Source organism: Pseudorca crassidens, chromosome 17, assembly GCF_039906515.1.
Source record: "Pseudorca crassidens isolate mPseCra1 chromosome 17, mPseCra1.hap1, whole genome shotgun sequence".
Classification (NCBI taxonomy): domain Eukaryota; kingdom Metazoa; phylum Chordata; class Mammalia; order Artiodactyla; family Delphinidae; genus Pseudorca; species Pseudorca crassidens.
Genome location: NC_090312.1, coordinates 52,386,028 through 52,406,302, shown reverse-complemented (window position 1 = coordinate 52,406,302; position 20,275 = coordinate 52,386,028). Strand labels below are relative to the sequence as shown.

General features: G+C 54.2%; 2 long non-coding RNA genes across 2 annotated transcripts in view; one reads left to right on the top strand and one right to left on the bottom strand.

The window, feature by feature from the left end:
• The window catches only part of LOC137210268 (uncharacterized), a 291,880-nt gene that overhangs the window by 70,381 nt on the left and 201,224 nt on the right, over positions 1-20,275 (top strand). The gene's annotated exons all lie outside the window — the stretch shown is intronic.
• On the bottom strand, positions 813-19,051 carry LOC137210265 (uncharacterized). Its single transcript, XR_010936435.1, has 2 exons — positions 9,707-19,051; positions 813-9,654 (listed from the first exon to the last, which is right to left on the bottom strand). It is a non-coding gene; the product is annotated as an uncharacterized lncRNA (long non-coding RNA).

The following is a 20,275-nucleotide window of genomic DNA, read 5'->3' as shown; positions in this document are numbered from 1 at the left end:
TTCATGTCCTGCTGGTTTGCAGTGAGTGGCTCACAGCTTCAAGGCCTCCTCTGCCAGATGGAGAACTATTTCAAACATCCTGCCTCTATTTTGTATTGTAGCAATGCAGACCGGAAACGTGACCCCATTTTCAGGTTCTAAAGAGAAATTCTAACTACCTGAAAGACTGAGGAACATTGTGGCTTTTATTTAAGATGTGGAGATAGAGAGCACATACCTGGACTTGGCCCTGCAGCAGCACCAAATTGCACCAAGAGTTCCCTTTATTTTCTCTCGCATCTCTGTTCCTCCTTTTCTGTCTGCTGGATTAGCCACGGGGACTCCAAGTTCTTCATTGTTTGGTCCTGGTACCAAGATTCTCCTGGGAATTATAAAGCTATTCACCTTCTACATCGAGCACTTCTTATTTTTTCCCCAGCAACGTAAGTCATCCTTAAGAAGGCTCAGGGTGCTAGCTCTTAAATATATATTAGTCATCCCTTTGTACATTAAATTCTCTTTCTTGGAGACTGCTCCTGAGATGGTGTTCACCGAGCTCTCAGCTGGCCTCCTGAAGTTCTGCCCTGCCTTCCCCAACAGGTACAGTTCAGGAACTGCCTACCTCAGGGTGATAAGTTCTCTTCTAGTTGCTTTATTCCTTTCCCTTTTACATTTAGAGAGTATAATTGGAATACATAAACTTCTCTGTGACCACAGCTTTATTTGCAAACCACAGGTTTTGTTATGGCATGTTTTCATTATCATTCAATTAATAAAATTCTAATTCCCATTGCGACTTTATCTTTGACCTACATAATGATCAGAAGTATGTCTTTAATATCCAACTATTTGGTAAAATATTGGTTATATAGTTTTAAATTTCTTGCTTATTCGGAGTCTTGTTTTATAACCAGAATATAGTCAATTTTATAAATGTGCCACGTGCACCTAAAAATTTCTGCGTGATATATATATTCCATCATTGTTGGTACAGTGTTTTATATAAATTTAGGCCAAAGTTTTTAATGATGGTACTCAGATCTTCTATAATCTGCTGATTTGTTGTTGTGGTTCTATGTTACTGATCTAGGTAATTCAGATTTTTCTATTTCTACTTAGATTTTTGGAATTTCCCATCATATATTGCATTGAAGTTTAGATTTATAATATATTCCTTGTAAAGTAACAGTGGGTTTTATTATCCTGCATTATCGCCAGTGATACTTTTTGCTTTCAAATTTATGTTAACATTAAAAAATCTTCTTCAATTTTGCTTATTGTTGTTATGACATAATTGTTGAATCCTTTCATTTTCAATCTGACTCTTGTCTCTTGTAGGTGGCATAGAATTAGGTTTTTTGTTTCAATAATCCTTGTCCTTTGAGTATTTACTGTTAATGTATTTTCTTACAGATCGTTTACTCCTTGTTTACTATTTGTCCCACCTTGTTATGTTCCTTTTGCTCTTCTTTCTTCCTTTGAGATTTCTTCAAATTCCATTTTCCCTTGTATTAGCTTGTTATTTTTACATAAGTAGCAGTTACACATGTACCATGACTTATTAGCTCTTTTACTGCTTCTCAGGCAATGCTGAGATCTTAAATTTCTTTTACTATATTTTCCTCTTCCATTTGTTTTAATGCATTCTAATTTTTGATATATTTTATTATTACCCTTTTGTGTTGTTAGATTTTATTTAGGTTTATCCACTTATTTACCCTTTCTGTTATACATAATTCTTTATAAAGTCCTTATTTTCATCTGTGATAATCTTCCTTCTGCCTGCAGGTCTCCTTTTATAATTTAATTCAGTCAGTTCTGATGAGAAAATATTTTCTAAATTTTGTTTGTCTGCAAATTTCCTTATTGCATCTTTCCTTCCAAACAACAATTTCTCTGCCTCTAGAATTCCCAATGGGCAGCTCTTTTCTTTAGCACTTAAAAATGTTATTCCATTATTTTCTAGTATCCATTCAGTTTCGCTGAGAAGTAAACTGTAATCTTAATCCTATTGTTCCTTTGAAAGTAATCTCTCTCGTTTTCCTCGGGCTGCTTTTAAGATGTCATGCTTTTCTTTGCTATTCATGAATTGTACTGTGGTGATCTTAGGTGTGGTTTTCTTTGTATTTGTTCTTGTTGCATTTTTTTAGTGCTTATTGATTTATGGCTCCATATATTCCTTTTAGTTTTAGAGAACTCTCAGCTGTTAATATTTCTGAAATATTGTTTTCATCCCAATCTCTCTCTCCTTTTTTCTTTGGACTCCAGTTTACACATATGATAAAAATGTTTACTGTGGCCCATATGTCTCAAATGCGCTTATGTGTACTTTTTATTCTTTTCGTTTCCTGTGCTTTAGTCTTAACATTGTTACTACTCTATCTTCCAGTTCACTTACCTCTCTTTACCTGTGTCCAATCCACTACCGAGTTTTAAATTTCGTATAATTTTTAATTCTATCAGTTCAACTTCAATCAGTTTCTAGTTTCTAGTTGTCGTTAAATTCTTCACCTTGTCATCTATTTTCTTGAACTTGATAATATTTACCGAAATATGTATGAACTTTAGGTCATCTATGATTCTGATTCTGTTTTGTTTTTTATTCTAATTCTCCTTTTCTTGGTAGTCTTGGTGGTTCTTCAGTGAATACCAGACTTGGGATATGACAAGTTGTAGAGAATCTGAATGACATTACAGTTGCCCTTTGGACAACCTGGGTTTGAACTGCACAGATCCACTTATACATGGATTTTTTTTCAATAAGTAATACAGTACTACATGAGCTGTGGTTGGTTGAATCCTCAGATTCAGAAGCACAGATAAGAAGGGCCGACCATAAAGTTGTATGTGGATTTTTGACTGCACAGGGAGTCAGCGGCTCTAAATCCTACATTGTTCCAGGGTCAACTGTATTTTCTTGAGGAGAGAATTTCCTATTCTTACGTAGGGGAAGATTACCTCAGTCACCTGGACCAACTTCATACTCATTTTCCTTCTTTATAAGGTTCAATGTAGATGTTGCATCAACCTTCCTAACACACAGACACACAGACACACACACACACAGACATATGTAGAGACTTCCAGTGTCCTAATTCGTATCATTAGTTTTCCATTGGGCCACAAATCTTTCATAGGTTCTGATCCCCAATTTTGTCTCTTCAGCATTATGAGCCAACTAAGTCTTTGCTTTGACTTCAGTTAGCTTTTGTTTGACTTCTTAGCATCTTGTCTTGTCTACCTTTTATACATGGAAAATACTGCAAGGGAACACTGTTGCTGAATCCAGCTCCGTTCTCTGAATCTTTACTCTCTCTGTGATTTTGGTCCTTAAAATTCTAGCTGCCTTGTTATTTCTCAATTCCAACTCTGGTTTCCTTAGTCCTATGACATTGTCCTAAGATCTACTGGCTTTTCTACCTCTCAGGAGCCACATTTGGTTTCTCAGACTTTTGCTCTTCATCAGTAGTTCCTAAATGACTGGGCTAGAATCGCATGTGCAGAATATTGTTCTCACTTCAGTGAGTTTCTTTCTCTATTTTACTTTTCTAGGTCATGGCTACCTCAGTAGCTTTCTAACGCTCACAGTCAAATGTTGCTTATGATTTATCTGGCCTTTCTAGTATGTTTTCCTAAGGTAAACTGATATAGTTGGAAACAGAAGTTTGTACCCACCATTTAAAAAATTCTGTTTTGTCTTTCTATGAATTCTTTTTGTCCCATCTTCTGTCACTTTTTCCTACCCAAAATTCCCATTCTCACAGATAGATTATTTTAAGATTAAAAATTATTATTAAGCTAATACGTTAATTTTGAAAGGAATTAATTTTGCTTTGAACAAGAACACAGATTGGTGAATGGAATATGGAAGATTCCTTAAGACCTTTTTCATCTCTAAGAGTAGTATCCAACCATCGGTACCATCATAAGTTTGTCAACTATGGAAGAAAGCAGTCTTTATAAAATCAGCATTTTTTTTCTTATTTTTTTGGGTGTCACCAGGACTTGCCTTAGACCACAACTCCTGGCAACACCAAATATAAATGAACCCTGTTACCCATGGGCGTTTACTTGGCTCTGCCACCCTAAGATTGGCCTCCTGGCTCCTTAACCCCAGGGGACTCTAAGCCCTGGGCCACATTCTTGAACCCAAGCCCTGCTCCTCTGTCAGTGGGCAGAATAGTCCTGATACCCCCTGGACCAGGGACGGGGCACATGGGCCACACCTGCCACCACACAGGTCAGGGCGAGAGGGAAGAGGGACTTTGACATTCTCTTCTGGTTTCCCTCTGGGGCTTGGAGTCAGATCCAGGCAAAGACCCCTCCCTTCCGTGTGGAGCTCCTGGCCCCTCATTTGCAGTGCCCAAAACCTGCCTCTGGGGAACCCCTCATTTTGCTCCTTTCTTTGGCTGAGGGTGCTCAGGAAGGAAGCACTGCTGAGACCCAGAATCCCAGGCCAGAAGATGCCCAACAAAGTAGGCTAGGCCAGCCCCAGGACATGATACCGGAACTCCCTCCTAAACAAGACTGAACTCATCACACAGATGGGGAAACTGAGGTCGAAGAGGGCAACAGCTTACTGGCAGAGCCTGGAGCAGTCTCTAATGGACACATTCCATGTTACCACCAAAACATGGGATTTCTAGAGTGCAGCTCAGCCCGTGCTGACCCCCCCTCTTAGCCTGGCCACCAAGGTCTCACCTCCATAATCCCATCCCACGACACCCCCTTCCTGTGTCCCACACAACAGCCAGATTAGACCCCTTGCCCTCAGGCTGTCGTTCACAGGGCTCCTTCTCCCCGAAGCTCCTTCTCCCACCTCTGCCTGCCCAAGTTCAACCAGCCTCTTTAGGGTCCGGCTCAATGCCAGCTCCTTCGTGAGTCACCCAGAGCCCTCATGCTCCTCTAACCTTCCGAGGTGCTTTGCCTCCACCCTCACACCCCGCGCTCTGTTGTCCACGTGAGCTGTGGTTACGGTGTGTGAGCTTCCTGAAGCCGCAGACCACCTCCCCTCTGGGCCCCAGCACCTGGCGCAGTACCCAGCACTCAGTAGGTGCTCAGTAAAATCTCCTCCTCATCTGATGCCCTGCCATGTCCTACCGATAACTGACAATAATGCCTATTGTTTATCGAGCATATACCATAAGCCCGGCTCTGGTTCTGTCTCCCATCCTCATGTGATGGACCCAGGTCACAGAGGTTGTGTGACTTTCCTGAGGTCACAGCTCTGGAACTGGAACCCCACTGGTTCTTGTGCCTAAATGAGTCTCCTTTCCTTGCCACTCACCTCTTCTAGGTCAGACCACCATCATTTCCTCACCCTGTCCTGTCACTAAAGACTTCCCATGACTCCTTGTGGCCCACTAGACAAAATCTAAACCCCTGAGCATGGCATCTAAACTCTGTGACATCTGGCTTCTTCCCTCTTTGCAGCTTCTCCTCTAGTCTCTGAGCATCACCTCAGTTTCCAGCCTACTGTACCTTGATTTACTTATAGGCTCTGCACATGCTTTGCCCTCTGCCTAGAACACCCTTCCCCTACTTTTCCTCCTGTGAACTCCTACACATCTCTCAACATCCAAGACCAAGGGTTACCTTCCATTCTAGTCAGATGAGACAAGCATCAAACGAATTGGACACAAAATTGAGAGTTCTACGAGGGAAGGACCTGTGTCATCATAGAATCCCCAATGCTTAACCCATAATCCGTGCTCAGTCAACATTTGTTGAATGAATAAATGAATACTCTATATATTCTTGTTGACTAAACAGAGAAATGGCAAAAGAATACAAGGCCACAGTATGCAGGGCTGGAGGTGGAAGGGAAGACACTGAGGCCAGGAAGGCCAAGGACGTGGTGGAGTACAGTGACAAGTACTTCAGGGGCTGCTCTGCAGCAGAGCCACGCTCTTGGCAGAGGGAGTGTTTGTGAGAGACAGAGGAAGGAAAGTGATGGTGTGAGGGAGGCTCTGAAAGTGTGTGTGTGCACGCACACGCGCATGTGAGAAGGCGGTGGGGATGTATGCGGGGGAGTGTGCGTGTGTGAGTGTGCTGCATTTGTGAATCAGTCTGTGAGAGCGGTGCTGAGGAAGTATGTGAAGGAGCACGTGTACGTGGCTTGTGGGTCTGTGGCGGAGAGCCCGTGCGTTCTATTTGTGCATGGGGGTCTGCGTGAGAAGGCGAGGGTGTGGGCCACGAAGGCTGTGCCGGAGGTTGTGCATGTCTGCGGGGCGAGGGGGTGGGGACAGTGATTGAGAAAGACAACAAGGAGGGGACACCTGAGGGGGGTGTGAGGGAGAAACCGTAAGTGTGCGGGCGTGGAGGGTGTCGTGAGCACGTGCAGGAGGAGACGGTGTGACCGTGAGTGTGCACGACGCGGAGGGTAAGGTAGGATGTCAGGGCGCTGCTGAGGGTGTGGCTGCACGGCCTCGGCCACGGGCCGGGAGCCAGAGGTGGGGACTGGCCCTGGGCCCAGGGTGGGGGGCTCTGACCGAGCAGAAGGTTCCTCAGAGTTCTCCCTGGAGCCACGGGTGCCAGATCACCACGTCCCCAGGTAGAGAGGTCGAGCAGGAGGCCCAGATGTGTGTGTGCGCCTCACATTTTGTCCACAGCAAAACCTCTGGGCATTTATTTGTCTTTGTCTGTGTCCGGGTGTGCACGCCTGTGCTTGTGTGCGTGCTGCCGGCTGTGTGTCTGTGCCTGTCTTTGTCTCTGTATGTATCTGGGCCTTTGTCTCAGTGTGTGTGGCGGTTGGTCTAGGCTTGCCCACAAGACTGTGTCTGGGGTTGTGTGTGTCTACGTGTATCTGTGCATGTCTAAGTAGGGCTGCGAGCATCCCCCTGGACCGCCTGTTTGTATCTCTGTCTGTGTGGCCTTAGTGTGAGTGGGAGAACGTTGTGCTTTGGAGACTGTGGATCTAGATCTCGGTGTATCTTTAAGTGTGAGTGTGTGCTTGTGTATCTGCATGTGAGAGTCTGCCATGCGTTGTAGCATGGAAATGCTTATGTGTGTCTGTGGAAGGTGCGTTTGTGAGACCAAGGATCTCCGTGTGTCTCTGTGCCTGTGTGTATGTGTGTGTTGGGTGTGAGGCGTTTGTCACAGACTGGTGAGCAAGTTAATCTCAGACTCCGTGACACGTGGAATAAAATCACGCTCCCATAATGGAAGAGAACCAACTCTTCACCCTCTGCCCTGGGGGAGCCAGTGGGGGCCAGGGCCAGGCTTAGGCCCCTATGCAGGGCCCCCTGTGGCCTCAGCACCCTACCCCCACCTCTCCTCTGCCACACCAGGCTCATTCTGCCTCCAGAGTGCCCCGGTGCCCACTGCTGGCTGGGCTAGGCTCCAGGACAAGTGACGGAGTCTTAGAGGCCTGTCCTGGGCCCCCCAGCCCCACCCACTGCTGAGGAGGGCCCTGCCCCAGATGGGAGGGCGGGTGCAGGAAGGAATCTTTGGGCCCCTCCTCCTCGCGGAGGGGAGGGATGAGCTGCAGGCCTGACCTGGATCTTCCATCTCTCAGCAACAAGATTCCTGGTGAGCAGGCTGCGAGGCTTGGCAGGGCGCCTGCCGGCGACTCGCCCTCACCCGCCAGGACGCCTGGGTCCCCAGGGCCAGGCAGCAGCGGGTTCTCTGGGGAGCTAGGAGGGCCCCAGAACTTCAGGCTACAGCTGCCCGGGACTATGGGAAAGCCAGACCCTTCCAGGCTCCCACCCCCAACCACAGATGGCTCCTCAGCCCCCCAGGCAAACCGCCACCCTTCTTCTGGCCTCTCCCCAGCCTCGGCCTTTGCTTCACAAAGCAGACCAGCCACCCAGCACCACCCACTCCCTACCTGAGCCTCAGCGCACACCCAGCCTGAGTTCAAGACCTCACCTCTGGGTTTGAGGGCTCTCAAGGCCAGGACTGTGCTGCTTATCTCAGAATGGGGCTTCTGAGGACAGGGCCATGTGTCCCGCAGCTGTGAAATCCCTCTTGGTCTTAGCACTCCTTCCTGACTGAGCAGTCAGGCACCAGGAGAGGATTTCAAACCCAAGGCTGGGGAAACTGAGGCAGTGAAGCTCTCTGCCCTGCCTACCGTTATGAATCAGAGGGCAAATCCAGTAGTCTAGACACACAAGTTCTTAATTCTGTCCAGCGGCAGTGGCTGCAACTTGTTCTTCCCCATAGGGGGTGCAATTTCGGGGGCGGGAGGCATCAGTTGGAGGGAGAGGGGAATGGGCAGGTGGACCCCCCTCAACCCTCAGACTTGGATGAGCAGCCGGAGAGCAGGTTTGGTAAGAGATTAAGGTCGAGGAGAAGAGAACCCAGACGCTCCAAGATTTATGACCCTAATTCTTCTCCCTTAAATTCCCCTCCAAGCCCCCCAGCCCTAGCCTGGTCCCTCCAGGGTCATGCTGTGGTCCCAGGCCAATGTCAAGGCCTTAACGCATCCATAAGTTGTTGCCAGGGAGTTTCCACCCCAATGGGTCCCAAAGGGAGGAGATCAACTGACACTACGGGCCCAGACTGACAGGGAAGGGGCATGGCCCTAAAGAGGTGGCCAACAGCCCCCTGCACCCTCCCAGGATGTAGGGGCTCACAACCTCCAGGGCAGAAGCTAGGCTGGTGGGTGGGGTCCAGGAGGAGGTGACCTCCCAGCTCTGGCACCACTCCCAGCCCCGCCCTTCCAACAGGCCAGGAGACCTGGGATCCCATGGGGCCCTACAGCTTACAGGGTGTGTGGCCTTGGGCCCTTGCTGCTCCTCTCCAGGCCTCAGCCTCCCCACCACACAATGCAGGAAGTGGTCTGGATACCCCAGGCATCCCCCCTTCAGCTCTGCTCCCTCAGTGCTAAGCCCTGCCCTCTCTCCAGTCCAGGGGTGTCACCTAGAATCTGGGACAGATGGGGTGAGGCTTTGGCAGTTAACTGGAGGAGCCCCTGAAGCCACCCAAGTCAGAGCTGAAGAACGTATGGTGCTCACTCCTCCACCGCACATCCATTTTCCAGAAGAGTGAAACTGAGGCCCTGAGAGAAGGTCGGGGTCTGCGCCAAGACCTGAGTGTTACTGGTGGGATGGTTAAGAGCACGGGCTCTGGGGACAGAAAGACTTAAGATTAAAATGTCAGCTGCAACAGAAACTTGTTATGTGAAGTCCCTTGCCTTCTCAGCCTCAGATTCCTCATCCATAAAATGGGCAATAGTGCCTCCCTCCTACGACTGCTGAGTTGAAATAAGAAAACGCATGTAAAGGGCTCGGCCAGTGTAGCAAATGCTTGGACAGTGGTAACTATCATGACTGTGGGTAGTATTAACACAAAGCCAAGTGGCCGGGGGGAAGGGTAGGTGGGGTCCCGACCTGGCTCATCCTCCAGACCAGGAGGGCCAGCCAAATTCCTCAAAGCCCCCCAGCTGTCTCCCCTCTTCGTTAAAGGCCTCTAATTAGTGAGCCTGGGCACCTGCCCCCCCCACACACGTAAGAAGCCTCATTAGTATCTTAGCCCCAAGCTCTGAGCCCAGAGTCTGTGCATGTGCACACGCGTGAGGGTGGGGGGCTGAGACAGGCCACCAGCCAGGAGACAGCATCCCCGCCAACCACACCCCCTGCCTGTCATCAGCAGGGCCCATCACCACCCAGCTTGTCACCTGCCTGCCTCGCACCCGCACCACCTGTCACCCACCCAGCCCATCACCTGCACCACCTGTCAGTCACCCACCCAGCTCGTCACCCACCCAGCCCATCACCTGCACCACCTGTCACCCACCCAGCTCGTCACCCACCCAGCCCATCACCTGCACCACCTGTCACCCACCCAGCCTGTCACCGGAGCTGCCTGACAGGCCTCTGGGTGGGGGACAGGAGATGGGGAGGAGAAGACCACAGGGGTGTGGAGCTGGGGGCCCCAGAGACCCTGTTAGACCCCCACTTCAGCTCGGCATCCTGCAGCATCGCCATGGCGACGTCTCAGCCGCAACCACTTTCCCAAACATCCCCCCCGCCCCCCAGGCCATGCTCTTAGCTGAGCTGAGGCTGAGAAGAGCCTTGACTGACAGCAGAATGGGACAGGAAGGAGCTGCTCATCAGTTGGCTGGTCTTGGCCATCCCTGCCCTCTCTGGACTTGGTTACTCCATCTGCAAAATGGAGGGGCTGGACCTAGGGAGGCCCCTGTACAGCGGGTCATCCCTTCCCAGCCTGGATTTGCTGAGCCAGTGGCCAGTTAACCTGTGAAGGCTGGTGGGGGCGGGGTACAAAAGGACAGGGGGTTCTGGGTTCTTCCACACTCCTTTGCCCTGGCCCAGCTCACACAGGCTGGGCCTCTGGCCCAAACTCACATAGCAAAAGAGGAGGAGCAGGCTGGAAGGCAGAGGGGCTCTGCCACAGGTCTGCCAGCTGGAGATGATGCCACAGTGGGTGACCCAAGGCTGAGTTGGCCCCCACCTCCAAGCTGCATTATTTATAAAACCCAGAGCTCCTAGGCGAGCAACAGCTGCGGTGCCGCCCCTCCAGGGGGCACAGGCAGCGGTGGAAGGGTGGTGCCTCCCCGGGGGAGCCCCCTGGGGTCCTGGGTTCCCTCCACAGCTGGCTGGGGCAGGGGCTGAGGTGGGAAAGGGGCGGCTGCGCCATCCTTCCCCTCCCAGCCCCCTCTCCTCTCCTCTCCTCCAGGCAGGCAGCGATAGGATTACTTCTGCATGACTGCCCGCTCCACAGGGTTCCAGAGACCCTCCTGCCTGCAACAATCTAAAATTCCTGTAGCCTGGCCTCTCTCCCTTTCTCCCCACAGTGAATGCTCCAGCTTCTAGCACAGTGTGCCCGCGGCCGCCACCACCACCAGCGAGCTGGCCGGGGCCCCAGGTCCCCGGAGCCACGGGCAAAGGTAGACCCATCCTCGGGGTGTCCCTCGGAACCCTCTGAGGCCCAGGCCCTGGCCCATCCCCTCCGGCCCCTGGTGCCCATCCAGCCCCACAGGGCAAGGCTCAAGCTGGGGTCGGGCCTGCCAGCTGCGCCAAGGAGGACCGGCACATACGTGCAAACACACCTGGTCGGTCCTGGCGTGCCTGGCCACATCCTCTGCTGCCAAAACCTGGATGTCCCCACCTCTGCTCTAACCGCCCCCTCCCTAACCTCACTAATCCTTGCTACCCCTGGGGTGGGCAGACAGCTGGGCCAGGCCAGCGCCTGTGGCTCCCCAGGGCACAAGAAGCAGGCAAGAGATCGATCCACTGAATTTTTTAAGGCTCTAATGAGCCTGCCTCCCCAGACTTGGGGCCTGGGACACAGGCGATCTCTCAGGGACCCCTCCCTCAGCATTGCAGTTGCTTCCTCTTTCAGGTCTAGGGGGTCGGGGCACCTTTCTAGGAGCCTTTCCCCCAACAAGAGAAGAGGCACGAGGGGCCCCTGGGAAAGAGATGGGATGGGGGGCTGTGAGCAATACCCAGAGGCCCCCCCAGTCTCCCCAGCCCTAATGCAGGCAGAGCTCAGCCTCTAAATCACTCCCCTCACGCTGCCCTCTGAGGCGGATTCTGTGCATCTGTAATTAGGGGGTGGAACAGATGGTGGAGATTCCATTTAAAATCATGCATCTAGTAAAGTAACCTTCACTGTTGGAACTGACTCCCAGGGAGACCAAGCCCCAAGCCCGGATCTGGGGGTGGGGTGGGAGGGGAAGCATGTCAAGCCAGCACCTTCTCCATCTTTTTTCCTGAAGCTCCAGGCCCAATGTCCCCCTCAGGTGAGCCCAAGAAGAGGGAGATTTGGCAAGCACCTGAGAATGTGCAGGCTGGGGGTAAATCCCCCTGCCCAGACCCCCCCCACCCCAACCCATACACGACAGAGTCAGGGCATGGCTGGGTACTCAGAGTTCTTGGCTGACACACCAGGATGACCAGGTGCCAAGAGCCCCCAAAGAGGCCCCAAACCCCCAAAGCCCAGGCCAGGGTGCCCAGAGCACAGGGTCTTGGGTGGGGCAGCTTTGAACCAGATGTACAGCCTCACTGTCCAGGAATGAAAGGCCTGGGGCAATGAGGGGGGGTGGAGATGCCTCCCCAGGCAGAGGAGGCTCTGGGAAGTGGGGGAGGACCAGGCAGCCGAGAATGAGAGAGAGCACGGAAGAGTGGGCCAGTGTGTCTGCAAGGCTGAGGCTATCTGGGGGGAGTTTGGGGGAGGGAGGCTGGGGAGGACAAGGTGGGGTGGGGGAGCGGTGATGGAGAGCGCTGAGGAGGGAGGCTGTGCTGGAACGTGTGATGGTGGGAGTGCGGCTGCAGGGTGAGGTGTGGGCGCAGGGCGGAGCTGCTCTGAGGGGTGACTGGGCTGGGGCCCTGTGTGTTTGTGTATGAGTGCGGGACTGGTGTTTGGAGAGGGGTGGAGGCTGTCCCTGGGCCCTTGGATGGCTGAGGAAAGTACTGGAGCTGGAGCTTGCTGGGGAACACACAGAGGACTGCTTGTTTGTGGAGATGCTGGGATCTGGGGGGTGTGTGTGCGTGTGCGGGCTGCTGAGGTACGAGAAGCTGAGGGGACATTACTGTTCAAACATGCACCGTGTCTGTGTGTTTGAGGTAAATGGTGTGGCTACAGGGGTGTCCTCCTCTGCGTGGGTGTTGAGGCGGTGTGTGTACGTGTATGTCGCGGGGAGAGTTTGGAAAGGTGTAGGGGGCTGTATCGGTGTGTCTGCGGACGTGATGAGCTGCAGCGGAGGGAAACGCTGGGGCCGTCGGGAGAGTCTGTGGGTGTCTGGTTAGGTGCTGGGACTCTGAGAACCTGCGTGTGTGGAAGGTATTAGGGCTACAGTAGGGTCCTGGGTGTATCTGGGGAGGTGCTGGGATTGGAGGAAGAGTTGATCTGTTTCAGGATGTGGTAGAAGCCTTGTGTGTGTGTTGGGGTGTCTGGGGGTATATTGGGGTTCATAAACATCTGGGTTTTGGTTAAGTACTAGGGCTGTAATATGTGTTTGGGTGGGTAGGCATGTGGTGGTTGTGTGTTTGGGGGCGTGCTGGGGCTGTGTGTTTAGGGGTGCTGGAGCTGTGAGTGGGGAAGTGGTTGTGTATTTAGGAGGTACAAGGGGCTGGAGTTGGGCCCCTGTGCCCAGACAGGTGATGGGGCTGCGGGGTGAGGGCGGGTGCCCCTCTGAGAAGGTGAAGGGCAGAGTCCTGGCCTTTGCTCAGGGGCCCACCTGGGGGCTGCCCGCTAGAGCCCCTCTGCCGGTGGTGCCCGCCCACCCCCAGACCCCACGTCCGGGTGTCGAGACAGGCAGTCCATCTGTCTCTTCCTGTGTCCAGGCCGAAGGAGCAGTGCCGCCTCCTCGCTCCCTGGGGGGGCGGCAGCAGATCCCAGCCCACCCATCTGCCTTCAGATGGTCGAGGCAGGAGCCTCCACAAAGCTGCCTGGAGGGCATCCCTGTGTTTGAAGAGGCACGGGCTGGGGGGTGAGGGGAACTGCACAGCAAACAGTCCTCGTGGAGGCTCCTTTGAAAACCACTGACGCCAGGAGAGACCAAGAGGGAGGACAGGGGCGGGTATGTCTGTCCTTGTACGTCGTGCGGGTCAGCGCCCAACTGTGTGCCTTGGAGCCCCTTCGCATGTGTTCATGCCAGTGGCCTCTGTTCAAGCAGCATCCTTGCCTTGGAAAACAGCCCTCCAACCCAGGCTACGAGCTCACAGCCTCACACAGGCAGCTACCCCCTCATCCATGCACCCCTGCCTACACTACACTCACACGCAAACATCCCCCACACCTTCACATCTGCAGAACACTGCACCCTGGTACACATGCCCCTCAGCCCCAGAGTCCCAGTCCTTCACATGTGTACGCCCATGACACACACCCGCACACTGCAAAGCCAGGTACAGCCACATGCACCTGTCACATATACATGCCTCCACACAGACATACCCGACAAGTAGCTGTCACACCCACACCCACACACTCCACACACCTTGGGGAGTGGATCTCCCTGTCACCCATATCCCACCTCATATGCACTCAGTCTCTCTCATACACATTGTAACAGACACTCACCATCCCTTATACCTGTACATACGTGCACATGTTTGTACACGTGCATACCCACTCTCACCAGCCCTCAGCTTTTTCACACCAGCCAGTTTCTCTGTGTCCAGGCCAGGCCCTGCAGGAAGGCTGCCACCGGCTGAAAGTGTCTCCTGCCTCCCTGCCCTGCCAGCTAGGTCAGAGTGGGGGGCATACCCCCCACCATGGCTCCCTGGGAACCCTGATCTTCCCCTCCAGAGAGAAAGAGTCCTCTCTCGGCTCTGGGGTGTCTGCCACTGTTGTGTGAGAGTGTGACTGTGTATGTGTGTGTATCAACATGTTTTGAGAAGCCACAATGAGGCCTGTGTGTCACTGCCTGTATGGGTAAGAAAGCATAGGGACAGGTTCACTGGTTATGTTTGTGAGATTCAAGATGAGTGTGAGAGCAGAGACATGTATGCCACAAAATGTGTATTTGTGAGTGTGTGTGAGGTCAGGCCCCTGTGGACAGGTGTGAGTATGGGGGTTGCACTTACACAAGGAGACACACGGTGAGTGTGAGTGGGGAGTGAGTGGGAAGTATTCTGGGATATTTTCTGAGACAAGAGGTATGTACATTTGTGAGTAGGGGTCAGGGCTAGGAGAGGCACCCTCCGCAACTCCCTCCCCCTACAAAGAGATCAGGGGAAAGGGGTCTCTGGGATCTGGGGGGAGAGAGAGAGAGAGAGAGAGAGAGAGAGAGAGAGAGTGTGTCTTCCTCTCTCTCTTTCTCGCTGACCTCTTTAGCACCTAGAAACTGAGACGGGGGTGGAAGGAATGGAGACTTGGCTGGCCTGGGGGTTTGGGGAGGGAAGCAGGAGAAAACACCTTCCAGATTCTCATCAAATCCTTGTTTGTGGTTTGTAGCCTTCAGTCTCTCCTCTCTCTTTCTCTCGGTCTGGGTTTCCCCCTTTCTTTATCTCTTCCTGCCCCTCCCTCTCTCCCCCGTATCTCTCCTTCTCCCATCTCAGTTACCTTGTCTCCCCCCTTGGATCTCCCTGTCTCCAAGTCTCTGTCTCTGTCTGTCTGTTACTCTCTCCCCAGGCCCTTCCATTTTTCTGACTCCTGTCTCTGCCAGCACCTCTGTATGTCCGTCTCTCCCAGCCCTGGTCCATCTGTCTGTCTCCCTCCGTCTGCCTGTGCGTGGGTGTCTCTGTCCATCTGCTCCGCCACCCATCTGTCTGGTTGTCTGTGCTAGTCCTTCTAAGGGTGCCCACTCGCTCACCAAGACACCCTCCCCCAGGTCAGCAAATGCCTCTCCTGGCTCAGGGGGTGGGGAGGGGGTGCAGAGCTGCAGCTTCTGGAAGCTTCAGTAGCAGCTGGCTGACCTGGGAGTTCGGGGCCAGCCAGCTGCAGAAGTGGCCCCTCCCCTGGGCTCCCAAGCCAAGGACCCCAGAGCAGAGAGAGGAGAAAGCAGGGCCTCACTGCAGCTGAGTCTGTGTGTGCGCGCGTAGGGGGAGGCAGGGGGCCTCACTTTGCCTTCACTTCACCGTTCCCCCCAAAGCCAGGCCCTGTAGGAGAGGAAGCTTCAGTGCCCACCTCCCTCATCCCCTCACCAATGGAAGAGATGCTGGGGATCCAGGAGGGAAGGGCTGGGGGATGCCAGGCCTTGGACGAAGCCATAGCTTCCTGTCAGATGGGTGGGAGGGGGGCTCCTTCCCTCCTACCTCCCAGGCAGTCCCTGGGGATCCCTCCAGTGCTGGTCCCAGCTCCGGACACGAGGGGCCCCATAGGCAGTTCTCACCAGCTCCCACAGGGACCATTCCTACCTCCCAGCTGCCCCAGAGCCTCTGAGCCACAGGGATAAGGCGGAGGGGGGTGGATCACAAGGGTGTCTCCTCCCTCCCCAAATGGAGGTTGGCTCTGGACATCTGGAGTTCGTGGCCCTGTCTACGCCCTGGCCATCCCGAGAGGCCCCAGGCAGTCCACCTACCATTGCCAGCCCGGCACCACACACACACACACACTGCACCCCAGCACTCGTGGCCCACCACTGCCACTCCCTGGCCCAGCAACTCTGAGGGCTCAAGAGGAGCCCTACCGCGGAGACCTGCACCCTACACTGACTGGTGGCAGCCTCCAGCAGGGCCCCCGGCACAAAGCCAGCAGCTGGAGGAAGTACCCCCCAACACTTCCCAGGAGGCTCTGTTCCTCCCTCTCTAAGAAGAGCTCACAGTCCAAATCCCACAATAGATGGGGAAACTGAGGAAGGGATGGGATGACACAGTCAGTCATTCTTCCTGAGACCCTGGGGTGGGATCATAAATGAGGAATAGGGAATGAAAAGGACGCCGCAGGGGCAGAATCTGGCTCCTTCCTGACCTGCCACGGGCAAAGTCCATGTTGGCTGCACAGCCCTGCACAGCCCTACCGCTGGGCCAGGGCCAGGGGCTGGCTCCCTCCCTCTAGAGCTCTCCTTGCCCCTGGCTGGGACCCCTCCCTCTCCTCACTTCTGAGCAGCCCTCCCTGCCCTCTCCCTCCCAGCTCTGGCTCTCTCATCCTCAGCTCTTGGAAGCCTGACTCACTGTTTCCCCTCCTCTCTCCCCTCCCTCCCTCTCTCCCGGCAGCGGCGCCTCCCCCTTCCCTGGGGGGGCTCTGGCCACAAGGGTGCCCGCCTGCTCCTCTCCCCAGGCTCTGGCCCCCTCCGCACCCAGGAGGCCCCCTGCAGCTGTTCCAGCTCTCTAACTACAGAGAGGTGGATGGAAAGAGCCTAGGTCCCAGGCAAGCAAAGGGAGGGGGCCCCTCTAGACTGGATTTCCTCCTGTCAAACAAGGTGGGGGGGATCCAACCGGATGACACCCCTGGTGTCTCTAACAGTCCTAATGTTCCCCGCTTTTAAAAGCCCGGTGCCTCCTGACAGAGCGCCCACAATCTGTGGGGTGCTGTACCTGCCTCAGGCTCTGCCCCCAGGTCCAAAGAAGAGGTCGGCTCTGTTCCCAGACATTTGGGGAGTGGGGAGACACTGCCCTGGGGCAGGAGCATTAGTTAAGTGACCCCTGGAATCCCCCTGTCTCCCCGTTCTCCCTCCTCCTGTGGGAGAGCTTCCTTCTCTCTCTCTCCCACCTGTCCTCCCTTTTCCCAGAGACCTTTGCTTGTCTCTCCTTCAGATACTATCCTAGCAGCAATTGATCTTGGGTGAGAGGCTCTCAGTGCCCGCTCATTTTGGGCTGTGGGGTGGGGAGTGGCACATGCCTAGGCCTTCTTGGTCCCCTGGATGCCATCTCCAGGGGCTGTGATCCTGGCTCTTCTCCTTGACCGTTTTCTCTCTCACCCCCTCATCACTGGCTTCTGTCACCATCTTTTCCTCTTTCCACCTCATGTCGGGCTCTCTGGGTCTCTTTCCTCCCCACCTCCCCCAGCTCTCTCCCTGGGGGGCCCATCTGCTGACATTAGCAACAATGTTACCGTTGCTCCCCCCCTTCAGTTCCCAGCTCCACCCCATCCTGGCTTCCCCTTCCCCAGCTCTGTCCCAAGAGACCCAGGGGACCCAGAGGCAGAGCTGGACTCCATCCCATAATGGTGAGTCTGTTTGACCTCACTAATCACACCAGAAGTGCCTGGGCATCTGGTATGAAGGCATGGCACCCTGTGGTCTTGGGTGGCTGGCCTGAGGCACAGAGCTCTGTATTCCACAAACCAAAAAAAAAGAAGTTGACTTGGGGTGGGGCAGAGCAGAGAAGAGGGGAAGTGAGGGGGATCAGGTTTGCCTGGAGGAAGCCCCTGTCCAATGGGGAACAGAGGCGAGGAGGTAGTGGCTCGAGCCAGCACTCCAGGCTGATAGAGAACAAGCAATGTCCCTCTGGGGCTCTGCCGGTCCAGATCAGCCCCCCCTAAAAAAAAAGGTCTTCTGCCAGGGACAGTTTGCCCCGCAAGCCTCCAGCACAGCCACACCAAGCAGGTAAAGATCCCGTGTCTCTGTCTCTTAATCTCCTTTAGAATCCAAATCCATCCTCCCTACAGTACACCTCCACTTAGCTCAGCAGGGGGTTCCATAAGCCTCCCTGCCCCAATCTAACCAGGTGGAATGGGAGGGGACAAAGCCCCCCAGCTCCCAAGCCCCCTCACCAAAGGCCCCATCAAGGACTGGGGAGCAATGCAAAACAATCCTGGAACCCACGCACCTTCAAACTGAGAAGCAACCCTGTCCATCCACAGCACCTGGGGGTGCTGGGGCTCCCTGCCCCCACGACCCTGTTCCAGACCCCCCAGCCCAGCAACCATAATAAACAGCAAGCTCTTTTTCTTTATGACACCAAATTCCTCCAAGCCGAACAGCTCCTTCCATCACTACCTCAGCCATAGATCACATTAAAAACTCACGGAGGGCAACTTAAACACATCACATTTGTTTCTCTCTATATTATTTCAAAAGTAACGGCATTAAAAATGGATTTTACTACAGAAAATAAATATCAACACGTGGGCCGGGAGCCCAGGCAGGGAGAGAGAGCCCACCAGGAGAAGGTCCCTGAGGGCTTGGGCACAGCTTAGGCACTGACCAAGGAGGTGGCTGAGAGGACAGACTACACCTGGGGTGGGGTGGGGTGTGGGGGGAATGCCTGGGGAGGGGGCAATGCCCGCCCACCTGGGCACCTGCCCCAATGCCAGACCAAGAGGGACAAGAGTCACTGGTTTGAACTGGTCCCCCAAAGCTCATGCCCTCACTGATCTTTGCAACCTCTGGAGGGTAGGAGCTCTGGGGCAAGAAGTTCACTAGTCTCTAGGGGTTATTCCAACTATTGACACAGCAGAAGAAAAAAATGAATTCAACTTACTATCCAGTTTGATTTTCCATTACTATAAAAATATACATCTGCTCAAAGGAGGGAGATGGCAAGCTGCAGGCACATGCCACCTGGGGGGTCCCCCTGCAGCTCACCACAACCCAGCCTGCCCCTCCAGGCGGCAGGGGTGGGGGCTGTGTGTGGGTGGGGGACGGACCAACTGGTAATCTGTCACCTACAGCCCCAGCTCACACAGCTACACACACCGGGCCACACGGAACAGGAACAAGCCAACAATAGAAACACCCCAAATGCTCCTGGCAGGACTCTGCCCAGGCCCGGGCGCATGCCCCCGCCCCACTGGCGGCAGCAGCAGCAGCAGCAGCGGACGAAATGTGGCCACCCTGACCCGGAGGCAAGCTTGTCCTCACACCCTGAGCTCTGCACAGGGAACTGGGGCCAAGTCCCGCCTGACACCAACTGGTCCGGCGGGAAACGCCTGCCCAGCCAGACAGGCACAGGCCCCCCAAGGGTCCCTCCTTGTGCTCAGGGGGCCAGGCTGGTGCAGCCTGGCCCTACCTCCCAGGGTGACGCCTGGGCCCAAATTCAGCTGGCCCTGCCAGTCAGGCACTGGTGCAGAACGGAGGGCACCAGGCTCAGCCCCGCCCAGCCCCAGGGCCCCCAAGCTAGGAGGGAGGGGGGACTCCCCACCCCTCCACATCTGGCCCTGGCCCCCAGGGTCTTCGGTAGAGAATTCCCGCCCCCGCTTCTCTCTGTCTCCCTCCTCCCTCTCAGTGCCCGCTGCCCGTCTCAGGGACGGCCCCAGCTCCCGCCTCAGGCCAGCAAGGCCCACATCCTTCCTCCCTCAGCTGGCCCCTTCGCCTGGCAGGAGGCTGGAGGGTCAGGCTGCTGGGGAACCCCTCCAGCTCCCATCAGTCTTCATCCCCAGCCCCCAAACTCTGGGTTGCTGTCCCTTTTCCTGTAGAACAGGAAACAAGGTTATTTCCTAGACTCAGAGCCAGCCCTCTGCCCCTCTGGCTCTGCCTGGGGACCAGGACCCAGCAGGGGAATGCGCCCTTAGCCAGAAAGCAGAGGGATTCTGCAATTCACCCCCAGCTACCGGCCCAGGGGGCTGACAGCTGTCACTCAGCACCCCACCCCCTGGGGAAGAGGGGGCCGATTCCATCAGAGCCTCAGAGGAAACGCATTGATAGGCGATTATTTATTTATTTATGCAAAAGTGAGCCGACTTTGTTCACCAGGTAACCGGGCACGCGGCCCAACCCCTACGGCCCTGGCCGCCCCCAAATCCCTCCTCCGCCCCACACCCGCTCCGGGTCATTAGGTCCCCGCCTCTCAACTCCCAGAGCACCAGCAGAACCTTGGGATTTGGGGGTTGAAGGGGAGGGGCTCCTCCCTCTGCAGTCTCCCCTTTTCCCAGGGCCGTTCCTAAAATCCAGCCTTGTTCTCCGGTCCCACGGTCCCGCCCCCCTCACCAACCCCCGCCACACACTCAGCAAGCTGGAGAGCAAATTGCAGTTTTAAATCCAAAGATGGAGGGACGGGGAAGGAGGAGG